Source organism: Agelaius tricolor, unplaced genomic scaffold (assembly GCF_023055355.1).
Source record: "Agelaius tricolor isolate 1412-34295 unplaced genomic scaffold, bAgeTri1.0.p SCAF_5, whole genome shotgun sequence".
Taxonomy (NCBI): domain Eukaryota; kingdom Metazoa; phylum Chordata; class Aves; order Passeriformes; family Icteridae; genus Agelaius; species Agelaius tricolor.
In genome coordinates, this window is record NW_027269265.1 from 44653635 (window position 1) to 44675989 (window position 22355).

At 46.0% G+C, this 22355-nt stretch overlaps 1 protein-coding gene across 1 annotated transcript in view; it reads right to left on the reverse strand.

Annotated features, from left to right (window-relative positions):
- CUNH11orf24 (chromosome unknown C11orf24 homolog) overlaps positions 1-22355 on the reverse strand; it is a 44317-nt gene that overhangs the window by 21137 nt on the left and 825 nt on the right. The gene's annotated exons all lie outside the window — the stretch shown is intronic.

Sequence of the window (22355 nt, forward strand, 5' to 3'; positions counted from 1 at the left end):
AAGTTCCCGTTAATCCGACCCGTTTTGCGCGTTCCCGATGCCGGGCTGGACCCGGCTCTGAGCAGCCTGGTCTAATGGGAGGTGTCCCTGCCCGTGGCAGCGGGGCTGGAGCGGGATGGGCTTTAAAGCCCCTTCCACCCCAAACCATTCTATGGTTCATTTTCACCACCCAGCAGGAAAAATAAAGATAAGTGTATTGCCTAAAAGCATCTTGCTATCCCGGAGTATGAGAAACACACATTCCACCGCAATCCAGACATGCCTATTCTCATGTAACCCCTACACTGTGCAAGGCTTTGCTTTACTGGACACGCCAGTCCACTACCCTCAGCATTCCTTAAACAGAGATTGCTGCTGAAATAAATAGTAAATCAAAGACCAGAAGTCAGCTCTTCAACGATCGCTTTGTTGTTTTTAGTGTTGGTTTTAGTTTTGTTGTTGTTAGTTTTTATGGCAAAAGTTTGCACATCAGCAGCCCCCAGCTGCTTGGGACAAACCCTACCAGCAACAGAGCTTTGAATCTTTTATAGACCGTGTACTGTTCATGTATGTACAGACACATTCATGATATAAATGTCCGAGCTGCACTCTGAAGTGTGGAGCTGGCTCCACGAGATGGCATCAGGTGCAGGACTTCAGGAAACCATAGGTGCCCATTTCTGAGCAAGCTGAATTCAGCTCCTTTGGGTTATTTCCAGATTGCCCAGAGAGGCGTTAGACACTGGAAGAAATTCTTTGCTGTGGGGGTGGTGAGGCACTGGATCAGTTCTCCCAGAGAAGCTGTGGATGCCCCATCCCTGTCAGTGTTCAAGGCTGGGCTGGATGGAGCCCTGAGCAACTTGGTCTAGTGGAAAGTGTTCCTGTCCATGGCATGGGGGTGGGAACTGGGTGATCTTTTTAAGATCTCTTCCAACTGAAAAAGGAGCCATCAAAAAAAACATACAGAAACCAGCCTTGTGCACACACAGACACAGTCCAGACTCTGAGATGCTTCACACAGTAACTGTACCATTAGACAGGTGAGGAAGGAATCCTTGTTCCTTCAAGTCATGTGTGGATTTGTCTGCTACTGCTAATCTGGCTGTAGATGAAAGTGATGCCAGAATCATTCACACGTCCCAGTGTAATTTTAGAACACAAAAATTTGCTTTTTAAAATGAGCAGCGAGGAGGAGGAGGCGGAGGAGCTGAAACCCTGGTCCATCAGTTAATTTAAAATAGACAAAATGCAAAGCTGGCATTAAGTAGTCCATTTAAAGCATGTCTGTCTGTATACATTGTATAGATATATCATTCCATCATTCATGTAGGATACCAGCATTTACTGAAATATTCCCTCCCCTCCTTTCCAGAGGAGGAGGAAGGGAGAAGGAAGCTCTGCAATGGAAGAGAATTAGAAGAGACAGTTGAAGGGGGGAGGGGGGCTGTCTGCTGTAGAACAGATTATCTGGCAGGACCATGCACAGTGGTGGAGGAAATATTGTGAAGCTGTTGAGAAAAGCACAAGGATATGTGGCCCTTAGGGTTGGTGTAGTGGAAAACAAGTACATTTCTGGGAAAAACAGTCCCAGGAGAAAAAAAAAATGCCCATAGAGAAGTCCAGATGTGCAATGGGAAAGTATAGGCACTGAAAAAAAGCTGTGATCATGCAGCCAAAGAGAATGGGATGTCATGAACCTGCCCTCACTCGCCTGTCTCCCTGCAATGCATGGAGAAAGTCAGCTGGGCTGTTTCCTTTGAGACAGCCAGAGAACAATCTTGAAGTGTTTAGAGATCTTTGCAACTTTACATGCTCGTGTGAAAAGCCAGGGTGCTAAGACATGATTGCAAGAGCAGGTTTTCATAGAATATAAATGAGCTTTCAGTTGGTTTGCATTTATTCCAGATTGTCAGGAGAGTAGAGATTATGGGATATAACAGAATGCTATCAAAGGGTTTTGGGCAGGAAAGGAGATTTTAGAATATTAGTTTAAACACAAATGGCTTCAGTATAGTCCAGCTATGTCCTGGACATTAACCCATTCAGGGACTTTGCACTGGCTGAGCTGGAGACCTAAAGGCAGATCTGTGTTTGAGAAATAACACTTTTCTGTTTTAAGAACAGATGGTGATTTGAATAGGGAATATTTGCTCTTCTGGACTATTCAAATAAACATAGCCAGTTAATGCAAACTGAGGAATAGTCATACATCTCCTGTTATGTCTAATAAAATGTGGAACTACATTAAAACATGTAAGAGATTGAAACTCCCTGCCCTGCGTTGTAATGGCCCATTTTGCCCAGTGCCAAGAGAGGTTCCCAGCCTGCTTGGGAAAGCTGTCCCCCCAGGGAAGCATCATCTTTCCAGCTCTGTGTGTGGTACATACAAGCTGCTATAACAGTTTTGACTTGGTGTGGGCCAGATTCACCTCTGGTATAAACTCCAGCCTTAATTAAGCCAAGAACCTATTTAGCCTGCTATTATTTTTTCTGATAACTATCTTCTGATGGAGGACATGCCTGTGCCAACTCCCAGGCTGCGATTAGGGAAGAATCTGGCTAGAACTGTAGACAATATGTTTGCATAGTACTAAATACCATTTAATATGATCTATAAATATTTACACTTGGAGGAAGAGATTTGCTCTTTGCATAGTTTGCATGTTGGCATCTGCCAGACTGAATAAATTACTAATGAAAATCATATTGTGAAAAAAAATTTCCATGATGATTCTTTGGAGCTTTTATTTTTAAAGACAGTGGTGTGATAAGGAAATACATTCCTTGGGAATTGCATTCTCTGCAAAATACCAGTGCTGGAATAGGCACTATTGCTCTATGCAACTGAGGCAGCACAGGCTGCAGGAGCACTGGTTTCCTTAGGCTGACAGAAGAGACATTTTAGCTGAGAAAGAGAGTCCTTGTTCTCCAGCAGCCAAGTGTACAATGGCTTGCTTTGGTGTAACAATCTTGAAGACACCTGGATTTCTTTCTGATCTTACATCTTTCCCAGACCTGAATTCAGTCCCACAAAATCATGAGTCTGGCCAACTCCTCTAATTTTTAAGCCTTTTCTAGAGCATTCTAGCTTCCTCAAGCAAGATACTGCATACAAATCTTGACTATCATTCTAAATTGGTTTTGGTGTATGTGAGAAAACATATGGAAATGTGAAATAAGTGCCCTTAGAAGTGATAATGTGGATAAACTTATCTAAATTTCACTGAGATTAACTCCTCATGTTTGAGCTGAGGGGTTCCCATCCACTGAAAGCAGTCACTTAAAATTTTCATCATTAAATCCCAAAACTTCTTTTTAAACTTACTTTAAGGCCAAGACTCTCATGTAATTTGATTTTAACAACATACACCAAATTAAAGAATTGGTCACAAGCAGAGACCATCTAGTTGACTGGATTTGTAATTACTGTAAAGCATTAAATGCATGCAAACAGCTACAAATTATCTTCTCTGTGCACCCAGAGAACATTATAACATTACTTAGGACTCATCAGGGTGCTCCTGTTTATGTTCAAACTCCTAGAGCTGTGCCACTGGCATCACATTACTGCAGCTTTGCCATGAAAAATGCATTTCCCACTCTGCCAGAAATCCTTCCTCTCGGAAGCCATGGGAATCTCTGAAGCAGGAGTTAAATATACATTAGCTTCTCACAGAAGCAGCCTGAAAGATATTTCTAGCAGTGCATTGTCAGATGTGCATTGTACCTGACATCATGGGGCAATGTGTTGCAATGTCCTGCACTCATCTGTCTTTACTTAGCTGTCTTTCTGTCTCTTCCATCTTTTAACTAAGTCTGGCTGAAAATGGAGAGAACCTGGGACCAAAGAGAGCCACAAATTGCACAAGAGGTAGAGCAGAAAGGGGGTATTAGAAAACTTAAAATTGCTTTGGGGTCATGGCACAAGGCAGAAAGCAGCTCTTGAGAAGTTTTTAACCACAGCCCCACTGTTGTTTTGCCCTGCCAGCATGCTGCTGCCAGGAAAATCTCTTGGCCAAGCACAAATGCACACTTCCTCCGTGGAAGATGCTCTGAAGTCTGGATGGGAGTCCTGTGGAGGCTCACCTCTAGGCTGCACTTGGCAGCTGTGGCCAGGTACAGACTTCTGCCATCCTATACCTATAGATCCTGTATATACCTATACATCCTGTAGGGTTATATAATAAACCAGAACTGGAGCTTGCCAGATGAATTCATTCCAATTCCCAAGTGCCCAAATCCACTTTTGTGGGATTGTTGTAGGAATTGTTGTTGGCTGTCCTAGCCTTTGGATTTCTCCTGATGCAGAGATTCCAACATCACCACAAGGGGGAGAATGTGGTGTTTTCTGCTTCTGGTTTGTAATGCTCATTTGAGAGATATGTGGGATTGTCTCATGCTTATTGTACAGACACACGCAAGAGCTGGTCCTCACATGCAAAACACCATTCTGAAAGGGGGCAGACCGGCTTTGCTTCACTAATGGGGGTGGAAAACACTTCCATAAGTGAATTGATGGATATTCCCTAAGGAAAAGTGAAACGTGCTGTCGCTGGTCAGTACAACCGGTCTTGTCCATACCAACATTCTGTGTACACCCTTCCTGGCACAGGTGTGACCATACAGGCAAGTAGAAGGGCTGGGAGGACAGATCAGAATGGCCACTCCAGGGATACAGCTGAATTCTCATGAGAGCTGCTGTTGACCTGGTTTCTGCTCCGCTCTGTTCAGCTCATCCATAAGGATTTCTGACTCACGCTAGAATGCTTTGCTCTGGCTGCTTCCCTTTTTTGCAGAACAGCCCAAGCTGGTGGAAAGAATGTATTTGGGAACAAGAGGTAACCCCTTCAGAAAGTAATGCTGGAAAAGCAACATAAGCAAGAATCCATACAGTGGGAAAAGTGGGGGTTTGGCTGGAGTGGCAGAGAACAGGAACCACCATTATGAAAAGACAAAAAAAATTAATAATCAAAGTAGTTACCAAATCTTTGCCTAGAGCTATGCCAGGGGGATTTTTAGCTTGAGGGATTAGGAGTGCATAAAAATAATAATCTGGAACTTAAGCCTATATACTTTATGCTGAAAGCAGGGGTTTTCTTGCTTGAAAAGATCATCAATAATAAGGAGTCAAGCTCAAATGCTAATTTCCCAATCGAATAGGTGGCAGACTGCACCACACCTGACTTTGAGTCCAACATATTCAAGTCAAACACAGGACTTTCTGCTTCAGTCCTCCTCCTCCTCCCTCCCTTCTCCCAACACAAACCAGGATCTTGATCTGATGCCAAGAACATCTGAAGATTATATACAGATGAATCCAGAACTGGATGAATACTCTGAAAATGTTGCTGTTGATGTTTGTTTGCTTTATTTTCAGCCTGTTTGTTTAAAAGCTGTGGATATGCCAATGAATTTTCCATCATTTTCTCTCTACTTGCCACCTTAACAGCAGCCTCCACTGAGCCACCTTAGACAGGCACAGAAAGAAAAGGCTGTAGCTATTTGCATAACCCAAAGAAACAAAGATCATCAAAGCAATGCCTTACAGTGCTGCTGTCAGCCTTGTGTCTGGTGGCATTTCTGCAAGTCACCTTTCCATTTCTGACCACCATCTTTCCACTCCAGGGTTTATAGCTGCAATATAAAAACATGAGGTGATCAGCAGCCTGCACAAATTAACTCAGTGTGGAGCAGATGTGGTTTTGGTTTGTTGTGCTACAAAAGAAAAAAGCTGGTTATTTTAAGATAAAGCCTTTTGACTGGATTCAGACAAATTCTGAGGCATCCCTGCATAGGAAGAGGCACTGTATTACTACCAAGCTATCACAGTCTCTATCTGTAGATTTTGCTAAAAAAAGAAAAACTTAGCCCAAACAAGCCACACAACAGTCTAAATAGTGAAATACTGATGGAAGAATGGGGTAGCTGCTCTAATGATACAGCACATGCATGAACATCCACATTTTTTACACAGGGGTCCATGGAGTGTCCACAGGGGCTGGAGAACAGCAAAGCATGGTGCCAGTCTCCTCCTGAGATCAGGTACAGAGAGGGAAGAGAGGGAAGAGAGGGCAGTCAACCATTAGCATACTTTCTAGTGCTTATTTTCCAAAATAATCATCTCCTTAATGAGCTGAACCCTGACCACCAATGGTGCCATCTGAAGGTGACCCTTTCCAGACCCTGCAAGGAAGGAGAAAAGGGTTAAAGTATCTTCTGCTCACTGCTTTTTCTGCTTGATTAACCTATTGCCATCCTGTCAGACAAAATGAATGTCTTTGATAAAGGCCCACCCTCGTGCCACTTTGGTGACAAACCATCTCCTCCTGCTGCACCAGATCTCCTGCACATCTCAACAGAGCAGCTGCTAAAAAGTACTTGGAGGCTGTCCAAGGAGCCAGAGTGGTGTGGGAGCAAGCTGGCAGGGGAGCCTTGCCCAGTGCCCCACCAACTGTTGCACATTTCTGGGGCAAGATGGGATGTGTTGTGCCTGTCTCACCACTGCTCTGCAGCATTGTTCCGAGACAATCTGAGTTTCAGATTGCAACTTGTGCTGCTTGCAAGGTTCCCCATGCTGCTGGGGACACAGAAAATGGGCCTCCATTGCTACCCACACTCCCAAAGAGCACTTCACACAAACAGTGCAGAAGAAGAGACTGTCACCAGCTACTGCTTCTGTTACCTTTCCTTCAGTTTGGAATGTCCTTCCCCTTTGCTCCATAGTGATATCTTCAGAACTAGCAAAGTGCTTTTCAATGAACTTTCAAGTGCTTGATCTTACAGCTGCACTGCATTATCTGGTCATAGCAGTGTCTCTTCTGCCTCTCTAAAACTGACAGAAAGTGTGCACTGCCTCCATCCATACAACTAGGTCATTTAACTCTGAAACCTAGTGGTAAGCACTTCAAAATGTCAGTTATTTAAGAGGTGGCACCCATTTTCTTACCCTGAAACCACACACCTAGATAATGGTAGAAGAAGTAGAAAAGTTCCCAAAGTACATCCATGTCCCTAAATCATCAGTGGACAGATATATGTCTTCTTTGGCCTCACATCTTTTACTTCCATTAAGATGACAGACTTGATGTGAATGCAGAATGTGGTACTGCCTAACACAGCAGCCAACTACAAGTATGCAAAAATGTCTGTATTAATGGGGCAAGATATTTGCTGCCCTTTATAAGCATAAGTGTTGCTTTCTAAATGGTACTAAAATGTGTGTTCTTATACTAAAAACACTCACATTCACTATACCAGAGATCACCATCTGTCAGCATTCATGTTCAGGTCTTCAGAGAATCACCCTGAAAACAGAAAACAACCACTTGGCAAACATTGACTCATGCCAGCCCTTGGAGATCTGCTTGTCCACGGGGCAAATAATTGCCTCTGTCTTGTGTATATGCAGAAACTCAGTCCTCAGAGATCTTGCCCTAGTCATCTCTTTTTCATGTGGCCATCCTGTCTCTGAGGTCTTTCTGTTCATAACCAAGTGCCCTTGCAATGGCTAATCCTGTTGGCTTCTTGGACATAAATGTAGAGCTAAGACCCTCCAGACAGAACAGCATGGAAGGGAGGTGGGTTATGGTAAATGTAGATCCATGGTCTCCAAACATTTTTGATCTTGCATACCACTATCAGTAAAAAAGTTTTGAATAGTTGTGTGCACTCCATGGTGTGCACACACCCCACTTTGGAGACCACTGATCTAGTCAACAGCTAAACTTTCCTGCTTCTTGCTCCTGGCTGACCCCTTTTGTAATCTCTATTTCCCAAATCAGGAGTATGGAAACTCCTTTGGTCCAGGTTTGCTCTCCAGCCATGCAAATTGGCTCAAAGGGTATTTGCTAAATGAGAGATGGAACCCATTACAAAGAGAAGGGTGTTCTATTGTGGAAGGGGAGGGAAAAAGAGAGTTTAAGCAGGAACTCTTGAATAGCTCCCTGAGAAACAGTCTTGCACCAAACTCCACCAGGTCTCATTGCAATGGGTGCATAGTGGTACTCAGAATAAATCTGTAAGAAGAAAGAGGATAGAGAGGGAAGAAAAGGATACAAATAATAGAAATAATCACACTGTCACCATCTGACCATAATCACACCATCTGACAGCTGTGCCTAAGGGCAATACAATGCTTCCAGGTGGTTTAATTCTGCACAACTCCTTGCAGGCTCCAGAGAAATATCTTCTACCACCAGTCATATGGCATGGGCTGGATTACTTGGCCATAGGCACATTCAGTCTGAGTACTCTTTAGTATAGTAATGTGGAAGGACAAACTCCAAGTAGGGGTTTCATCCTAAACTGACAAGAGAGGTGATGTGGAGGACAGAAAAGTATAAGACTGCATCTTGGATAGGGACATGGTGAACGTGATGAAACACAAGCTGAACACAGATATACAGTGCCTTGCAAAAAACTTAGCAAAACCAGCTAATACACCTTTAGGATGAGTTAACAGGAGGTCTCTATTGGTGCAGGGGAAAACTCTGTTTTGTTGGGTACTAAGAATTAGTTTTGGGCTGGCAAAAGCCATGCAGAATTGATCACTCCTGAGGGATCACTTCTTGAGGGAAGGGGAGACACAACACAAAGTTGACAATTTGAGGAAAAAATTAGTGCTAAGTTACTGGCCTCTGTGTTTCCCCAGCTCCTTTCTCTGTGGATATAACCCAGTTCAGCAGCTGCTAGATCCTTTGGGACAGAAACCTTAGCCAGACATTTCATGCCAAGGGAAAAAGAACAGCAGGTGAGAAGAGAGCAGGTGGCTTGGGAGCTTGTCTCAAAGATCTGTGTACCCTGGAGAGCTGTTTATAGGAGGAACACAGGAAAAGGAACCTGGAAATTATTCAGGGCTGGCAACTGGCAATCAGATGTAAAGTCATGAGTCATATCTCTGTGTTAGGCACCTCCTTAGTCTCATCAAAAGTGAGAAAGAAAAGACTCAATATCCCTGATACTGCAAAAGCATAGGAAAAAAAGCATAATCACATCAGAAAAGAAAAGCCCTTGAGCAAACAAATATAGGCCTTTTTTTGTCCATCAGCATGAAGCAATATGGCCACATGCCACTCCTCTGCTCGTTTGGTCATCAGAAAGAACCCAACTAGAGGAAGTTTCTTCACTCCAGGAAAAATGTTCACATTTGTTGGCATAGAAAACAATGCAAACAAACCCCTGACACTGCAGAAGGTTTTTAGTTCCCCTTTATCTGAGGCTGCAGCATGCTATTTGAATTAATAAGGCAATGGGTGCAGTCCTTCTAAATCCTGAATGGTTGCACAACTCATTGAGCAACAACATAACACAGTGAAAAAATCTGCCATTGCTGGCCCCTGAGCTCAGTCAGTGAGCTCTGTGGCCCTCCATTTGTTAATGGCTGCACACAGCCACTGGTTTTCCTTACATCCTAAAGCCACACCAAACCTTCAGAAGTCCAAGCAAGTTAGGCAATATTTTGGGTAGTTCACACGGTTACCCAAAAGGCCAGAAAAAACTTCCCAAGTTTTTAGCAGATCACAAACCACTTTTAGTAGTTTCTAACTTACCTATAGTAACATATTAACTCTGGTTGAATAGCTTAGAGAGCAGAAGGGGAAGTGAAAACTGGAGTTCCTGCAAAAGAGGGCCAGCACCCTTGAAAGAAATAACCACATTTCAGGGATCATATTCATGGATTGCAAACATAGCTTGCAGCCTTCCCTTTGAAAGGGCTAGAGCCTCTAAAAGATCCAGGGAAGACACATGCCTCCAGAAAGGAGGATGACCTGATGCAAAAAACAGGATTATTCAACATCCTTCCTGACTTCTGCTAGCTTGAGGTTGACTGCTTGCTAGGTGCCAGGAGACATTACTCATCACAAGAGAATTTGCTAATGAAAAAGGTTGTTAATTTGCCATATTTTTTGCAGATGTGCTTTCACATTGGTTTCATTTTGCCAAGGATTTGAGTTGTCAAGCTGCTTTTTTCCTTTTGGTTCATGTTAAGTTTCATTTGAGCTGCTTTCACTGCATGCACTGGGGGTCCTTGTCTGGGTGTGAAGGTGCATGTATGCCATCAGTCTGTCCCTCTGGACACTCTGCTAATGTTGCTTCTCCCGAATTTCCATTTTGCCTGCATGCATTGCTGCAGGCTGCATAGCCAGCACTGACAAACACGTTCACAGCTCCTTTATTCCCAGCCCAGGATGTGCTGCAATCCTAAAGCTGGTGGTAGAGCCCAAAGGCCTTGGAATAATGGGCTCCCAGCATGGTACTGAGGAGCCAAGAGCAGCAACACTTGACTGTACAGGTGTGTCAGAGGGGTGCTGAGTGGTGGCTGGTTGGACCAGATCCTGCCAGTAAGATGCAGGAAGGCAGAGCAGAGTTACACTGGTAGTGGTTCAAGGGTTTGTTCAGGACAGGAGGGAATAGGAGAACCCTAGTCTGGACCTGTGTGTGAGAAGATGGGCTGACTTTTTGAAGGGAACACAGCAATGCTATTTTATCCCCACTGAGAACCTGTATTACTGCACCACTACCTCTGCCAGCCCTGCAACACATCTGGGCAATGTGAACAGAAAACAGAGTGAGCTAATCAGGGATCATTTCATCCTATAGGATATCATAGATCTTAGTCTAAATGCTCTTGCTGTGGTAATTTATATATGTCTGCTAATCCATGCACATTGTGCACTCTGGCAAAGCAGCCACAGAACTGACCCAGAAGAGGTTTCCATTTCAATCACCTTTTTTTTAATCCTTGACTATATATTTGCTGCTCTGGCTCCCCCTTGAAGTGAAGTTTAAAGTCATACTCTCCAGAGTTGCTAGGGCCCATGGGACAGAATTCTTGTGTTCTCTGTTGCTGAGTTCTGATGAGCTGAGACTGTAAGGAGCCAGGATCTCATCAGTGCTGCTGCTGAGGAAGAGGAGATGCCAAGCCTATTATCTGTCATGAGGCAGAAGGGAGCCACACAAGATGCCTGTTGCTCCAGGAGTCACCAGAACCAGCCTTCCTAGCTAGCTTTTTATCTGTCTCATCACAGCACCGTCAGGATAAATACACACCTCAGGAGAAAACCATTTATTGCTTTATTGAACTGCCTCTAGGGACTGATGTTGCTTTTGCCTTCTCACACATCTCTGCATTATTAATCAAGATCACCCACATCAGAGCAGTCAGGAGCCCTTAGGAGGAGGAAATGCAGGAGAGGAACCTTTGAAAATTAACTCAGATTATCTGCAGCATTGTCAGCTGAGACTATTTTGCAGTCATGAAATAGGGCTTTCAGATGTTGTATTTCCAGTTTCATAATAGTGACTTAGATACCTGAGCTTTCACCCACTAGCAATAAGACAGATTTATAATTCTTAGGATCAGAGAGAAAAGCCTAGGAACAAGTATACCTTGTAGCCTACAGTAACCAGCAGATGCTGTATTTTTAGGAAAAAACAAACCCATAGTATTTCAAGATGCTTAATGCTGAACTAGTGCATGTTATGCTTATGGCCACTCTCTCCATCCCCCAGCTTTACTCTTCCTTGAGGAGTCTGAACCTTAAAGCCACTTCTTGAATCTCCAGCCAGATTCTCACTGAGCAGGTAAAAAACCTCCTCCCAATCTATTTGTTCCATTATCACTGCCAAAGGGCAGCAGCCATGCCTCACCACCCAGTGACAGCTGAGCTCAGCCTTTTATCATTCTGTCTATATCCAACAACTTGCAATGGTTGAGTAGAGCAGAGTGAATTGATATGCAATTAACCCCTCTTGGTTAGCCACAACTTATATTAGAAAATATTGGCACTCCTTGGCAATTCCTGAACTCACAGCGACATAACAGGGCTGAAAGCCCCAAATTCAACAGGCATTTACAAATTTTACTCTGTCTTTGCAGCTTGTGTCCTGGGTGGGTGTTCCTGGGGTGTAGGTTGTGAGGTGTCATTTTGCTGAGGGGATCTAATCCCTTTCTGAAGGGTGTCAGGAGGAGTGACCATTTTACCATGGAAAGCTAGGCTGAATGGACAGCTCTCCCTCTTCCCCACAGGTTTTGCTTCTGACCCAATGGAAGGCAGTACATATTACATCAAAATCTGGTGCTTCTTTTGCAGCTGTTTCTCCCTGACTCTGGCAGTCTTCATGCACGGCCATGCGTTTCAGATGTGCAGTGCAGCATGTCTGTGTGCCCTAGAGGTGCTGGCTCCTGCCAATACCATTCCATACGGGCTTATTCAAGTGTAAGAGAGTCCCAGATTTCACCCCTAGCCAATGAGCATTTTTGTTTCCAAGTGAACTTTTCAAATATTTCTTTTGATTCAGGGATGACAGATGGTCTGCTCCCATGTTCTGACTCCCCAGACATCTAAGGAAACAGTGGCAGGTAGATGAGGTTCAGAATTTACCCTTGCAAACCATCTGAGTCAGCATCAATGCAAAAAAACCCACAGCCCCAAACAGCTAGGAAGGTGCTCCCTCAGGGCTGGACTGCAGTGGCTGCCAAAGGAAAACAGAATGGCTTGAAGGTCTCCAACAGCACTGTCAAACTTCAGGGCAAGGACACAGAGCAGTGGACATCCTGACTTCACCCTTTTCCTACCAATCTCTTCCTTCTCTGCTATTCACAGCAGATGTAGATTTAGCATCAGCTGGCAGAAAAAAAGTGTGCAGACTACACAAGGTCAGAGATTCCTGTATTTCCCATGATCCCAAACTGCAGAGTTTTCTTAGGCTTCATCATTTGCTACTGGAACCACTGCCTTCAGTACCATGTAATAGCTATTGCCACTCCTTAAGCTGGAAGTTTTCATTAATGGCAATAGCTACAACAACACGCAACTTCCTGGGCATCTTGGGTTGCAGCATTAGCTGCTCAGGTTATGAAGGACAACTGACTGCTGGAAAACTGCCTAAACAGAGAGGCACCTCACAGGGGAATCATGCAGAGTAACGTGCATGTTTTTTTCACTGCAGAGTGTTCTGTGTTCACACATGAGATCTGGGTGGAAATAAAACAACCTTGGCCTCCCAACCTGCATCAGTCTCTTTTTGTAACTACTACATTCAATGACAAAATGTCCTCTCTCCCCTTTAAATCTGATCACTTGCTAGGATCAGAAATAATTAATACTATCTCAAATTGTGTTTATATAGATTAAAAATCCCCTTGCAAATTCACTTCTTACACCTGAGTTTGCAGGGCAGGGGTCCATTCGTGTCAGTCTGAGACTGATTCATTGCTGCAGGACCCCACTGCTGGAATTGCAAGCCCTGTACCAAAGGAATCAGACCTCTCCCTTTCCACTGCACACCAGCGTGGATTTGTACAGCTCCACGTACCAGGCAGCTACAAACAAAGCCCAGGGTGTGCTGCAGGTAGGAAGAGCTCAGCTGCCACCATCAGGACTGCTGGGGCAGGATAGGCGAGGGCAGGATCTGCTCAACCCTCAATCCAAGCTAGGGGCCTGGAAATCTCTCGTCAGGAACACATGACAAAGGAAATAAATAAGTCTGCACGATTATCAAGACTGTTAGATGGAAATGAGAGGCAAGAGGGGGAAAGATGCCAAGCTGTACGTAAGAGTGGTGGCTTGCAAACTGCTGTGAAAGAAGAGGCGTCCAGGAGGATGCGCTAAGTTTTGCTTTCCCGGGGGGGTACTTTATCCCACAAAACCCTGTAAAGACAGCGAGGACTTGGCTGCTAACCGAAAAGGAAGGATAAGGCAGGAGAGGGCGCCACTGCTTTGCTGGCATCTCCCACGTCAGCTGGCAGGCTTTGCTGTTCCCTGCTGACACAGATGCAATCCAAAGCTGACTGAACTGCTTCCACCAAGTGCGGCGAACTCGGGATGAAGTGGACGGCAGAGAGACCTGAGCGAGACATGCTGAAACTTCTTCTCTTCCGGGAGGGGCGAGCGGCGCTGTAACATCCGCCGTGGGGTGTTATCCCAAGGACATATTTCTCCTCACGCACACCCCAATCCCGAGCTGGCTTCAACCCAGAGCCATCCCATAAAACAGGCTCATGGTCGATGCAGCACGGAGCAGCTGCGGCTCTGAGGCTCTTGGGCGTGGGGGTCACGCCACACACACTGAGGGGCACTGTCCCCTCTGCATCCCTGTGTCGCCACCTTCCTTCCTCCGGCCAATGGCTACAGGAAGCGAGGCACAGCCTGGGCACGAAGGGAGCGAGGAGGCAGCATGGTGGGCAGATCCATACGGGCTGCGAGTCCCTTTGTGCTGCCACTTCCCACTCACAGTGCGACAGCTCGGCTCAAAGTTCCGCCAGGCTGATGCTGCTGGCAGGGAGGAGGAGGGAAGAACAGTGCGAGGGATGTGCAGTTCATCCTCCCGTCCTGCAGGACGGGTCTGTGCCCAGCAGGGCAGCCTTCCCTCCGGGCACGGGAGGGAGGAGCAGCAGGGCTGGCGCTGGGGAGGGAGGAGAACGCTCATTTGCACACGGGGGGTGGGACTGCAGGACTGCTTCTCCCTAAGCGGGGCGCACCAAAGAGCTCACATGCCGCACCACACACTGGCTGCACTCAGGAGCTGTTGAACAGCGGCAAACACGAGCATTGGGAGCCAGAACTAGAGTGACCTGGACTGGGAGGGCACTGCCAATAGTCCCCGAGTCTCCTTGCAAAGCGTCAGGGCCGTTTGGCAGAGCCTGCGCTGGCGCTGTGGCAGAGGCACGGCTGGAGGGTAGGGCTGCAAGGGTGGCGTGAGGGGAGGGAAGGAAGGAAGGAATGGGGTCCAGCTTGGAGCTGCATGGTGGCTGGGGCCGAGCATGGAACAAAGCCCAGCAGACAGCCAAGCTAAAGGAGTAAGGGATTTTCGAGGGATTTTCCTGCTCACCAATGCAAGGCAGGAGGCCTCTGGATCAGGCAGAGCTCTGGAGAGGAGTGAAGGTTCCAGCTACTGCAGGAGGCTTTGAGGGAGAGAAGAGAGGGGCTTTTCTTCTATCGAACTGTGCCACCACCTGACCACTTCTCCTCACCCACTGCAGCCTACTGGTTGTCCTCACCATCTGCAGGGCACCCAGGAGCCCTCCTCAAAGAACTGCTTCTTGGGCTCACTCTCAATACCAGCCTGACCCTTTAAGAGCAATGATGTTGTTTTCTCTGATAGTAGAAAATGATTTCAGGTGAGAAAAAGCCCAGTATGACTACAACATGATGTTTCAGAAAGGAGAGCCAGCCCTGGTGTTTTTCCCCTTGTAAAGAAATGCAGCAGCATCTCCCAGCTCGTCTCTGCTGGCTCCCCTCAAAACCTGCAGGTGCTGTGCTATTTTCAATCTGCATTTCTTTCCCTGCTGCTTGGTACCACCTCACCTCTTTCCTTTCCACCAACAATTCTTTCCAAGTGAGGGCATCCAGGCAGCACCTGGGTGTGTCCCAACCTGCACACACTCTGCCAGATCAGCAGCACAACAGTGGGGTAGGAGATCCAGCAGTGTAGGAGTTAAGCTATTCTGTTCTGGCTATCTGGGTCTCTCCCTCCCATCTTTTCCCATGAAATAATCAGCGGGTTTTAGCCTTGCAGGCATGCAGAGAAGATCCAGCTGCTCTTGTGCAAGCAGGAGTATCCTCTAAGCTGCTGGGGACTGGCTGTCTGAAGGAATAATATCCAGGGACACATTCAGAGTTGAAGGGTAGAAATGAAAGAATAAGCAATGGGAGAGAGAGCAGAGAGGTGCAGCTTATTCCAGTGACCTTTAACAGTGAGGCCAAGGTCTCAGTGTTTGTATATCCCAGTATTTTAGGGACAGGATGGATTGTTTTCCTGAGGCCCTGACTTGTTTTTTAAAAAAGCCAACATGTAAAGTGAGACAATAAAGAAATACTCATTTTTGTGGAGGAGATAAGAACACAGCTGAATGTCACTCCCTGTCTCAAACTGAATCTCCCTGGCTAAGGAGATGGGTGGCACACAAGAACATGGGCTGAAAAAGTGCATTTTTCAGCATCAGGTCATAGCAAGCAATGAGATGCAGTGGGACTTCTTCTGCCTAGCTGGCCTGACAACCAGCCAGGTGGGATAAGGCAAGAGAGGCCATGGTTTCACAGTGCTGTTAGCTGTCTTCTGTCTGAAAGGGTCTAGTAGTTGCAATAATAGAGAGAAGCATCTGCCTGGGTACCTCCATCCCTTTCCCTCTACGCCATCAAGTTACTAAAATCAATTCATTCAAAGGCAGAGAGAAGACAGCCTGCTACCTATCCACTGCATCTTTGCTGACATGTCAGAGCACACAGAGTTTGCACCCTTCAGCCATGCTGTGCCCACTGAAATAATGAAATCAGTAGTTCAGATGGCATGGAAGAAATTAGAAAAGAAAACTAACTTCTGCCTCCTCTCATCAAAAAGCTCAGAGAACTCAAACAAAGGCAAGAGACAACAGATTCATAATGTTCAGGGGGAATAGGAGCTTTTCCCATGATGTGTAGTGACACTACAGAACTGCCCACAGCAGAATGTGTTGGATTTTGGACAGGAAAGGATGGACAGATTCAGGGCAGACAAAGGCACCATAAAATACAGAAACCATGCACTGGTGGAGGCTGTGAAAATCCTCACACTCTGGGCTTGATCTGTTCTTGGGCTCTTCATGTGTCTGCAATTGCCCACTGCCAGGAGGCTCTCACTGTACCGAAGACTCACAACTTTTTCAACTGCTCATTTGGAGCACAGACACAGAATTATCAAGGTTGGAGAAGACATCTAAGACTGTAAAGTCCAACTATTCACCCAGTACCTGCCATGTTCTCCACTAAACCATATCCCCAGTTGCCTTTTGAACACTTCCAGGGATAATGATTCCAAGTCTTCCCTTCTTTCAACACCTGACCATCCTCTCAGTAAAGAGATTTTTCCTAATACCTAATTTAAACCTTCCCTGCATGACTTGAGGCCATTTCCTCTCATCCTGTCACTGGTTACCAGGGAGAAGAGACTGAGCAGCAGCTCCCTACAACCTCCTTTCAGGTAGCTGTAGAGTGACAGCTATAGAACTTAATTGATCCAACCAAGCCCCACACACAGCCTCTGCCCAGGAGCCCATTCACATTCATCCTTGGCCCTTCAGTCTTGTCCTCATGTACATTGTGGGAGTAGGCAGAAGGCTGTAAAGCAACCAGTGAGTGTCAAACTCACACCATAAAGAGCAAAGCCAGAGTAGCTTATGAGGGTAACAGGCCCCTGAGGGGGAGGAGAGCCCTGCAGATGAAACTACAGCAAGATTTGTCTGTCAGTCAGAAATGAGACACTATGGCAGAAGGACTGGGCACTGGGGGCCCACACTGCTTCTCTATTGGTAAGGGACACTTCACAAGGGCTGGATTGCTTTACTTAGGCAGTTTCATCCTCCTGCCTGGCTGGATGACCTTTCTCCTGGAGGGATGGTGTTTACCAGAAGCTAAAAACTGCTGTTTTGAGTTGAGGGGTCAGCTGCATCTACAGATACTGTTTTGTTAGAAGGTGCCTGCATGGTTTTAGACTGATCTCAGAGCTTCCAACCTTGCTAAAAGTACCTGCTGCACTCAAGTAGGCTGCTGGAGATGCCAAGGGGGTTGGAACTGATTGCTCTAGCTTCACTAGGGCATCCTTGAACTGACAGCCTCAGACCTCTGTCAGCTGCTACAGCTGCAGCCCCCAAATGAAATCACCAAGTGACCAAGGCACATGGAGCCCCAGGCACAGCAAGAGTGGTGGGAGATCCCCCATGGCTCTGGATGGCTTGTGACCTCTTTTCAGAGTCTGTTCTCCCAGCTCTTAGTTGAAAATACAAATTGATTAAGTGTTGACAAAAGAAAATATGGTTGTGGGTTTTTTTCTCATCAGTCCCCTTCAAATGAATCCTCTTGACATTTGTTATGTTACAGTGGTATTAACTCACCCATTTCTGCATCACTTCAGAGGAAAAGCCTGGTGGCACTTGGCTTTATTTGTAATGAAAAAAAGACCAAGCTGAGGAAAAAATACTTCATTGCTCATTCCCAAAAATATAAAGGACAAGATTTCGGGCCTCTTTTTTTTGACTGATTTAAGCCTTCCCCATCATCCAAAAGAGCACATCCCCTTTTCCCATAGGGAGCTGACCTCTCAGGAAGAGGATAGAGTTGTTCACACAGCTGTTGCCTTTTGTTACCAGTCCTGTGTGGCTCAAATACAGCTATTTAATTAGCATTTGCTCCAGAATTTGGGCCTACCAATTCCCCAGAGGCTAAAATATGGATTATCTAAGGCAGGGAAAGAAGTGAGACTTGTGGGGTTTTTTACTGGAGGACTGGGAAATTGGCTGTTTGCAAAACTCAATCATATCAGCATGACACACGAAAATTTTGTAAAAACTATTGGCCACATGACAGTTTGCACCCCATATCCTCCTTGGAGGCTGGTGACTGAGCTGGAGAGGAATCAACAGAATCAAGAGTCCATTGACTGACATCACCATTAATTCAACTGCTCTCTGAGATAAGGAAAGGGTATTGTCTTGGCCTTAGCCAGGAGAGAATTATGAATGTTTACAAATGCATCTCTCCATGGCTGTCACCACCTCTCAGCGAAAAGAATAGCAGAAATAGAAAATATCCTTCAAACAATGGCAGTGAAGTGATTTTTAAAAAAAAATCTTAGCAGTGCTGATTGTGGTGTCCTGGCAGCATTCCTTTGGAATTTGTTTAATAAAGGCTTTTAAAAGGCTGGGCTGGGAGCATACACAGCTCTGGGCAGATTAACCCACCCCAAAATGGAGGCTGCCTGGCTGCAAAATGCCACTTGCTGCAAGACTTCCACAGACCAGGCTCTGCTCCCTACCAACAATTCCTGGAGTCTCAGGACCTACAGAATCCTGGGTCATGGCACAGACCTTTGGTTTGCTCTGTTTTCTTAAAGGAAAAAGAAGACACTGCATAGGGGACTGAGTGAAAGGCTTGAGCATGTGGGGAAGGTGATCAGTGATCTCTTTCTCTCTGGGGTGATAAATTCCTAGCCACTTGATGGTTTCAGATTTGCTGACATCAGACTGTTAGATTATTGGTAATTTGAGAGGCTGGGAGAGGCAATTTATAATGTTTGCACCATGCACAGTAAAATCGTTTATACCTCTAATTATCATCATAGTAAAAGAAAATATTAGCAATAAAACTTCACTCAGGACTTCAGCACCACAGTGAGGGGGATTTGCATGACATTCCTTTAAAAATTTTGACTTATCACTCTCTCCTTTCCCCTTTTTTCACTCTCCAACAAAATAAAAATCTCCCTGAGAAGTTTGCAGCATGGAACATGTGACAAAGATGAGCAGTCTGAACTCTCTGAAAAGCAATGATACAACCACACACACAGAGTTGCAGCACCTTTCTGCAACCAGTTATCATCAAGCTATGAGGAGCATCTCACATGGCAGTTTGTGAGAATTCCCTTAGAAAGTTAAATGGTGCACACTTTATTCATAATTGGATGCAAATTAAGATACCACTCATGGGAGGGCTGAAATGCTGCAAGGGCAGATTGCATGCAGTAAACCTCAGGATTTGAATAATTTTGGAATATGCTGTTCCTTTTTACAGTTTGTTTCTGTCCTTTGCCACCCCAGCAAAGTGAATAAATCAGTCTCTTCCCCCTTCCTGGAAAGTAAAAGGGAAAGAGTCAACAACTGGTGATGAAGAGCATTTGAGTCATTCACAATCTGGTGATTGGAGCTGTTCAGTCCAAAATCTGAAATGCAGGGATGGCAGCAGCTCCATAGGGCTTGGAACAGGGACAGCCTGAGACCTTGTGTCTTACAGGCAGGCAGCCTTGCCATATTCTCAGTGGCTGAAGAAAAGCTCAAGATCTGCCCTTGAACTCAGCTGGGAAGAGGGAGCTGCTATTGGGAAATACCTTCCTTGTGCTTGGTGTGGGGTTGGGCTCTGAGGAGAATATACCCAACCTCCCTTGTGCCCTGAGGAACAAAATGTCTTGCTTAGAAGCCATGAGTGATCAAAAGCACCTGGAAGAGATTTCCCTGGGTTTTTCCTTTTCAATAAGTGGACCACAAGAAAAGGTTTTGTGCCTTTCTTTGCCCAGCCTTGTGGATGCAGACTGGCAGATTCCTTCCTTGCTCCCCCATACACAGAAATGCTTTTAGAGGGTGAGAAAATGCAGCAGCTTTCTTTATCCTAAGGGAGCCCTGGCATAAACAAGAGATGAGATTCAGGCTTGTCCCAGCTTTCATGGAGTAGCCATTGGCCAAGGATGTGTTGCTGAGGAGAGACCTCTGAACTGCTCCAGAAGGAACAGTGGGGTTTCTTACTTGGCTCCACTCTCACAGAAAAGGTTGAATTCTGCAGGCACTTCCATAATGAAGATGGGTAATACGAAGGTGGAGGCCTCACTCAGAGCTTCTAGCTGGTCTCTAACCAGTGACCATTTCTTTTCGTGCCTTTCACACCCCTCAAAGTGCTCAAATCCACAGCCATCACATCTTCCTGCCCTGATCCTGTGGCTGGGCTGTCAGCTTGCATGTGTATCCAACCCAGCATGATCAGTCCTGCCATCACTGCCACCCTGCTGTCATTCTCCAGCACATGATCACTGGATTATTTCAGAGGTGGTGGGAAAAACCCCAAAACCTGGCAACCACAGTGCTACTCAGGCAGAGAGGCCAGGGCAAGACCATGGTCACCTTAGCAGGACAACATGGGCTAAGACTGGTCTGGAGGGGGTTAATAAGGACATCCCATCTCTGTAGGGTAACTTCCCCTCTTATGGATGACATCCCATTGTTCTTTGGCATGGAAAACAGACTCTGGGTCAGAGGAAAGGAAGCCAGGGAAGGAGGAGGTTGGTGTAGCCATACAGGTGTGTGGAGGAAGCGCCTCAGAGAGATGGGAGAGTCTCACAGCCTTCAATATCAGGCTTCCCTCAAGCAGAGCTATCTCTTTAGCAGTAAAAGAGAATTAGCAATAACTGGTATTTTTGCTGGAAGGCAAAACAGTCCCTCTAAGCAAACAATGACAGGTCACACTGGCTTATGCAGCCTGGAAATAAATGTAAAAGATAGAGGGGTGCAAAACTGATAGCTCTGCAAAATAAGGAAGCTCCTCCTTATTGCCTTGGATAAATATTATCTTTTGGGGAAGTTTTCTGCTGTGTTTCACTGCAACAGCTGCCTCTCTTGTGGCTTCTTTTTATTAACAGGCCCAGGGGATTATAAAGCTGGAAGGGAGCAGGGAAAATCCTCCCCACAGCACATGCACAAAGAGCTTGCAGGGAGACCAGGACCAGTTTCTGAATGCTAACCATTTGGAATCACTAGGAAGATGCTTTTCTCCTGGCCTGCTGGAAGAACCTGTTCTCCTGGGTGCCTCAGCCCCTTGGGGCATCCTCGTGGCTGGAAAAAGGTTGTAGGCAGAAGACAGTATTTCCTCCCCTGCTACCTCTTAATTTAGGGAAACTTGACTAAAAATCTAAATGTAACAAAGCAGCTCCAAGAGTAGATAAACCTTCCTTGCTTCATGAGCAGCATACAAACACACTGGTGTCACACATCAGCTCTCTGTGACTGAGGTACCTTGTTCCTCACTGCAAGGCAGAAGCTGTCCCCTCACAGGCAGAGCAATTTTTCAGAAGAGGCATCAAAAAGGGCCTCACCTCCCCCAGAAAGGCAGTGCTATCAGGACAGCACCCTCTTGGATTAGGAGTGAGAGGAGAGGCACACCTTCCACCTTCACCTTGCCTGTGGAAGCTCAGCTCCTCCCTGTGCACCACCTCAGCAGGGTCTGGGAGGGCCCTGCCACCTCAGGAAGGACAGACTGAATGGCAAAGAGCAAAACTCACTGTCTGTTTCCCAAGCTCAGGCAAGACACAGAAGCATGACTCCACTTGTATGGCCAGACACCTTGTGTTAGAGAGCCCACAGAGGGGAAATGGGGACACAGGAGCCAGGGGTCAGACACATCCTGCAGGGAGCCTGCCTTGCTTTCCCTCCAGGTGTAGGGCAGGCAGAGGGAGATGTGCTTGTCACATTGCTTCTGGAACAACTGTCTGTGCAGCACTGAGCATTTCCAAGGGAAAGGACAGAAAAGTGGTGTCTGGGTACAGACATTCAGGCACAAGCTGACAAAAGGGGTGATACCACTAACACCAAATGGCACATATTGAAGATGTTGGAGACATTTGTTCTAACTCCCTCCTCCTCTCAGTCAGCTTTCTATAACAAGTGTAGCAGCCATAGATACCTCCTTTGTAATAGCCTCCAGGGCACCACAAGCTCTCATCTTCTACCTACACTACCTTTGTAACTTGCCTTTCTTCTGCCAGTAGAAATAATCACAGCCTTCCTTTTGACATGGAGAAGGTCTCAGAGGTAGGATAATTTTTCAAATGTACGTTTTTCCCCTTTTTCTCTCCAGGTTTCC